This window comes from Saccopteryx bilineata, chromosome X (genome assembly GCF_036850765.1).
Source record: "Saccopteryx bilineata isolate mSacBil1 chromosome X, mSacBil1_pri_phased_curated, whole genome shotgun sequence".
Lineage (NCBI taxonomy): Eukaryota > Metazoa > Chordata > Mammalia > Chiroptera > Emballonuridae > Saccopteryx > Saccopteryx bilineata.
The window spans coordinates 86,995,082-87,001,350 of record NC_089502.1 but is presented as its reverse complement, the minus strand read 5'-3'; positions in this window follow the sequence as shown (position 1 = coordinate 87,001,350).

Genomic DNA, 6,269 nt, shown 5'->3' with positions numbered 1-6,269 from the left:
TTATCATCAGAAAACCCCCACTCCAGGAATTACTAAAGGGGGTTCTCCAATCAGATACAAAGAACAAAAAAAAACAGAGCCACAAGTAAAAGCTCCAAGAAGAACACAATAAAACCAAATTTAAACTGTGACAACAACAAAAAGAAAGAGGGGGAGAAGATGGAGATTAACAGTAGCAAAGGACGATGGAGTGCAAAAGTACTCACAAAATAGTTCGCTACAATGAACAGGGTAGGGACCCTTTTCATTACTCAAAGGTAACCACCATTGAAAAAACCACCACAGAAGCACATGAGATAAAAAAGATAGCAACAGAGGAAAGATGTATGGAATACAACCAAATAAAAACAAAAGATAGAAAAAGCGAAAGAGAAGGATCAAACAAGACACAAAACTAACAGAAAGCAAGATATAAAATGGCAATAGGGAACTCACAAGTATCAATAATTACACTAAATGTAAACGGATTAAACTCACCAATAAAAAGGCACAGAGTAACAGAATGGATTAAAAAAGAAAATCCAACTGTATGCTGCCTACAGGAAACTCATCTAAGTAACAAGGATAAAAACAAATTCAAAGTGAAAGGCTGGAAAACAATACTCCAAGCAAATAACATCCAAAAAAAAGCAGGTGTAGCAATACTCATATCGGATAATGCTGACTACAAGACAGGAAAAGTACTCAGAGACAAAAATGGCCATTTCATAATGGCTAAGGGGACACTGAATCAAGAAGACATAACAATTCTTAATATATATGCACCAAACCAAGGAGCACCAAAATATATAAGACAGCTACTTATTGATCTTAAAACAAAAACTGACAAAAATACAATCATACTTGGAGACCTCAATACACCGCTGACGGCTCTAGATCGGTCATCCAAACAGAGAATCAACAAAGACATAGTGGCCTTAAACAAAACACTAGAGCACCTGGATATGATAGACATCTACAGGACATTTCATCCCAAAGTGACTGAGTATACATTTTTCTCCAGTGTACATGGATCATTCTCAAGAATTGACCATATGTTGGGCCACAAAAACAACATCAGCAAATTCAGAAAAATTGAAGTTGTACCAAGCATATTTTCTGATCATAAAGCCTTGAAACTAGAATTCAACTGCAAAAAAGAGGAAAAAAATCCCACAAAAATGTGGAAACTAAACAACATACTTTTAAAAAATGAATGGGTCAAAGAAGAAATAAGTGCAGAGATCAAAAGATATATACAGACTAATGAAAATGACAATACGACATATCAGAATCTATGGGATGCAGCAAAAGCAGTGATAAGAGGGAAGTTCATATCGCTTCAGGCATATATGAACAAACAAGAGAGAGCCCAAGTGAACCACTTAACTTCCCACCTTAAGGAACTAGAAAAAGAAGAACAAAGACAACCCAAAACCAGCCGAAGAAAGGAGATAATAAAAATCAGAGCAGAAATAAATGAATTAGAGAACAGAAAAACTATAGAAAAAATTAATAGAACAAGGAGCTGGTTCTTTGAAAAGATCAACAAAATTGATAAACCCTTGGCAAGACTTACCAAGGAAAAAAGAGAAAGAACTCATATAAACAAAATCCAAAATGAAAGAGGAGAAATCACCACGGACACGGTAGATATACAAAGAATTGTTGTAGAATACTATGAAAAACTTTATGCCACTAAATTCAACAACCTAGAAGAAATGGATAAATTCCTAGAACAATACAACCTTCCTAGACTGAGTCAAGAAGAAGCAGAAAGCCTAAACAGACCTATTAGTAGAGAAGAAATAGAAAAAACCATTAAAAACCTCCCCAAAAATAAAAGTCCAGGCCCTGACGGCTATACCAGCGAATTTTATCAAACATTCAAAGAAGACTTGGTTCCTATTCTACTCAAAGTCTTCCAAAAAATTGCAGAAGAAGCAATACTTCCAAACACATTTTATGAGGCCAACATAACCCTCATCCCAAAACCAGGCAAGGATGGCACAAAAAAAGAAAACTACAGACCAATATCTCTAATGAATACAGATGCTAAAATACTAAACAAAATACTAGCAAATCGAATACAACAACATATTAAAAAAATAATACATCATGATCAAGTGGGATTCATCCCAGAATCTCAAGGATGGTTCAACATACGTAAAACGGTTAATGTAATACACCATATCAACAAAACAAAGAACAAAAACCACATGATCTTATCAATAGACGCAGAAAAGGCTTTCGATAAAATACAACACAATTTTATGTTTAAGACTCTCAACAAAATGGATATAGAAGGAAAATATCTCAACATGATAAAGGCCATATATGATAAACCATCAGCTAACATCATATTAAATGGCACTAAACTGAAGGCTTTCCCCCTTAAATCAGGAACAAGACAGGGTTGTCCACTCTCTCCACTCTTATTTAATGTGGTACTAGAGGTTCTAGCCAGAGCAATCAGACAAGACAAAGAAATAAAAGGCATCCATATCGGAAAAGAAGAAGTAAAGGATCACTTTTTGCAGATGATATGATCCTATACATTGAAAACCCCAAAGAATCCACAAAAAGACTACTAGAAACAATAAGCCAATACAGTAAGGTCGCAGGATACAAAATTAACATACAGAAGTCAATAGCCTTTCTATATGCCAACAATGAAACAACTGAGAAGGAACTCAAAAGAATAATCCCCTTCACGATTGCAACAAAAAAAATAAAATACTTAGGAATAAACATAACAAAGAATGTAAAGGACTTATATAATGAAAACAATAAACCATTGTTAAGGGAAATCAAAACAGATATAATGAGATGGAAGAATATACCTTGTTCTTGGCTAGGAAGAATAAATATAATCAAGATGGCTATATTACCCAAAGCAATATACAAATTTAATGCAATTCCCATCAAACTTCCAATGACGTTTTTTAAAGAAATAGAGCAAAAAATCATCAGATTTATATGGAACTATAAAAAAACCCGAATAGCCAAAGCAATCCTAAAGAAAAAGAATGAAGCTGGGGGCATAACAATACCTGACTTCAAACTCTATTATAGGGCCACGACAATCAAAACAGCATGGTATTGGCAGAAAAATAGACACTCAGACCAATGGAACAGAATAGAAAGTCCAGAAATAAAACCACATATATATAGTCAAATAATTTTTGATAAAGGGGCCAACAACACACAATGGAGAAAAGAAAGCCTCTTCAATAAATGGTGCTGGGAAAACTGGAAAGCCACATGCAAAAGAATGAAACTGGACTACAGTCTCTCTCCCTGTACAAAAATTAACTCAAAATGGATCAAAGATCTAAACATAAGACCTGAAACAATTAAGTACATAGAAGAAGACATAGGTACTAAACTCATGGACCTGGGTTTTAAAGAGCATTTTATGAATTTGACTCCAATGGCAAGAGAAGTGAAGGCAAAAATTAATGAATGGGACTACATCAGACTAAGAAGTTTTTGCTCAGCAAGAGAAACTGATAAGAAAATAAACAGAAAGCCAACTAAATGGGAAATGATATTTTCAAACAACAGCTCAGATAAGGGCCTAATATCCAAAATATACAAAGAACTCATAAAACTCAACAACAAACAAACAAACAATCCAATAAAAAAATGGGAAGAGGATATGAATAGACACTTCTCCCAGGAAGAAATACAAATGGCCAACAGATATATGAAAAGATGCTCATCTTCTTTAGCTATTAGAGAAATGCAAATCAAAACGGCAATGAGATACCACCTCACACCTGTTCGATTAGCTGTTATTAGCAAGTCAGGTAATAGCAAATGTTGGAGAGGCTGTGGAGAAAAAGGAACCCTCATACACTGTTGGTGGGAATGTAAAGTAGTACAACCATTATGGAAGAAAGTATGGTGGTTCCTCAAAAAACTGCAAATAGAACTACCTTATGACCCAGCAATCCCTCTACTGGGTATATATCCCCAAAACTCAGAAACATTGATACGTAAAGACACATGCAGCCCTATGTTTATTGCAGCATTGTTCACAGTGGCCAGGACATGGAAACAACCAAAAAGCCCATCAATAGATGACTGGATAAAGAAGATGTGGCACATATACACTATGGAATACTACTCAGCCATAAGAAATGATGACATCGGAACATTTACAGCAAAATGGTGGGATCTTGATAACATGATACGAAGCGAAATAAGTAAATCAGAAAAAAACAGGAACTGTATTATTCCATACGTAGGTGGGACATAATACTGAAACTAAGAGACATTGACAAGAGTGTGGTGGTTACGGGGGGGAGGGGGGAATGGGAGAGGGATAGGGGGTGGGGAGGGGCACAAAGAAAACAAGATAGAAGGTGACAGAGGACAATCTGACTTTGGGTGGTGGGTATGCAACATAATTGAACGACAAGATAACCTGGACTTGTTATCTTTGAATATATGTATCCTGAATTATTGATGTCACCCCATTAAAAAAATAAAATTATAAAAAAAAAAAAAAGAAAAAAAAAGAAAAATCAATATTGGGGTATTATTTCTCGTAGTAAGACTTTTACTACTTTTCAGGCTTTCTCAGTGTGGGTGGGAAAGGCCTCGACCCATTTTGAGTGGGTATGTATTAAGACAAGTAAACACTTGTAACCTTGGCATGGTTTTACTTTGATAAACTCAATCTCTAGGTCTTCAAAAGGGGCAGTTCCTGTGAACTGGATTCCTGAGACTGGCGTAAAGTTTTGTGCTGCATTGCTTTTTGCACAAATTGTGCAGTGGGTACTGATTCAAGCACATAGTGTTGGAAGTTTGGCCACGTAATAGTATCGATAAAGCACCTGTTCTAAGGCCATCTTACCCCGGTGGGTTAGTTCATGATACTGTTTTGTTATGTAGTAGGCCAGTCCCTTGGGGATAAAGAGTCTTTTATCTGGCAACTGCCACCATCTTTGATCAGTTTCTGTGCACCCTTCAATTTTTGCTCATTGATCCTCCTTTGGAGTGTATTTGGGCTCTTTGGGTAGATCTGGTGCCAATAGAATCCTAGCAGCCTGTCCTGAACCAGAGGTTGTATGAGGCTATTCGGTAGCCTCTCTGCTGCTTGTTCAGTGAAACAGTTTACCAAGCTTATTGGGTTGGTTCCTTTCTGATATTCTTTGCAGTGTATGGCTGCTACTCTTTTGGGTTTCCAGACTGCTTCCAGTAGTTGAGAATTTCTTCTTTGTTTTTGACTTATTTACTCTTGGCCTTGAGTAGTCCTCTTTCCTTATAAATTGCCCCATGTACATGTAGGGTTGTGAAGGAGGCATATTTAGGGTCATTGAAGATGTTGCTTGGATTATTGCCCATAGTTCTGCTTTTTGAGTGGACCATCCCTATGGTAATGATTCTGCCTTGATGACCCAGTCCCAGTGGTTGCTGCATATCCAGATTTCCATTCTTTGTCTTGGATGAAGCTACTCCTATCTGTGAACAGTTTCAGTTCAGATTCTGTAAGGAAGGTGTCTGTTAAATCAGGTTGGCTTTAGTAGGCCTCATCCATGGTTTCCTCACAGTCATGATCTGGTGGCCTGGCCTCAGTGGGGATGAACGTGGCTGGGTTCAGTGTGCATACTGTTTCTAGTGTCACCCATGGGTTTTCACACAGTAGTCCCTGGTAGTGAGCCATTCTGACACTGGTGAGCCACTGGTACCCCCAGTTGTTCATCAGGGTTGTCATCGCATGTCAGACTTTCACATGGATGTTCTGGCCTAAGGTGAGCTTGTCAGCCTCTCTGACTAGCATCATGGTGGCAGCTAGTTCCTGGTGGCCACTGGGTTGAGCACCTTAGACAGATCGGCCATTGGTCTCTGCCATGGCTCGACAGTCTGGGTGAGGACCCCTAGTGCTACATAGTCTTTGTCACAGATGAAGAGATTGAAGAGATTGAATTCATGATTTACATCAGCAGTCCTAGTGCTGAGGCACTGGTGAGCAGTCCCTATTTTTTGGTATGCTGTCTCCTGTTTTTCGCCCCAGTCTAGGGGTTTTCCCTCTGTCCCACTTAGTGCCTCATATAGGGGTTTTACCTTCCCTGAAAATCCTGAGATCCAGATACAACATAACCCTGCTGCTCCTAGGAACTCTCAGAGCTTCCTTTTGTTGTCGGGTCTAGGGATCCAGCAGATGGTTTGTTTCTTCTCAGGTCCTAGGGAGCTATGTCCTTAGTGATGATGAACCCGACAGACATATGGACCTGGGGCTGGCATATTTGGGCCTTTTTCCATGACACCTTGTACCCTGT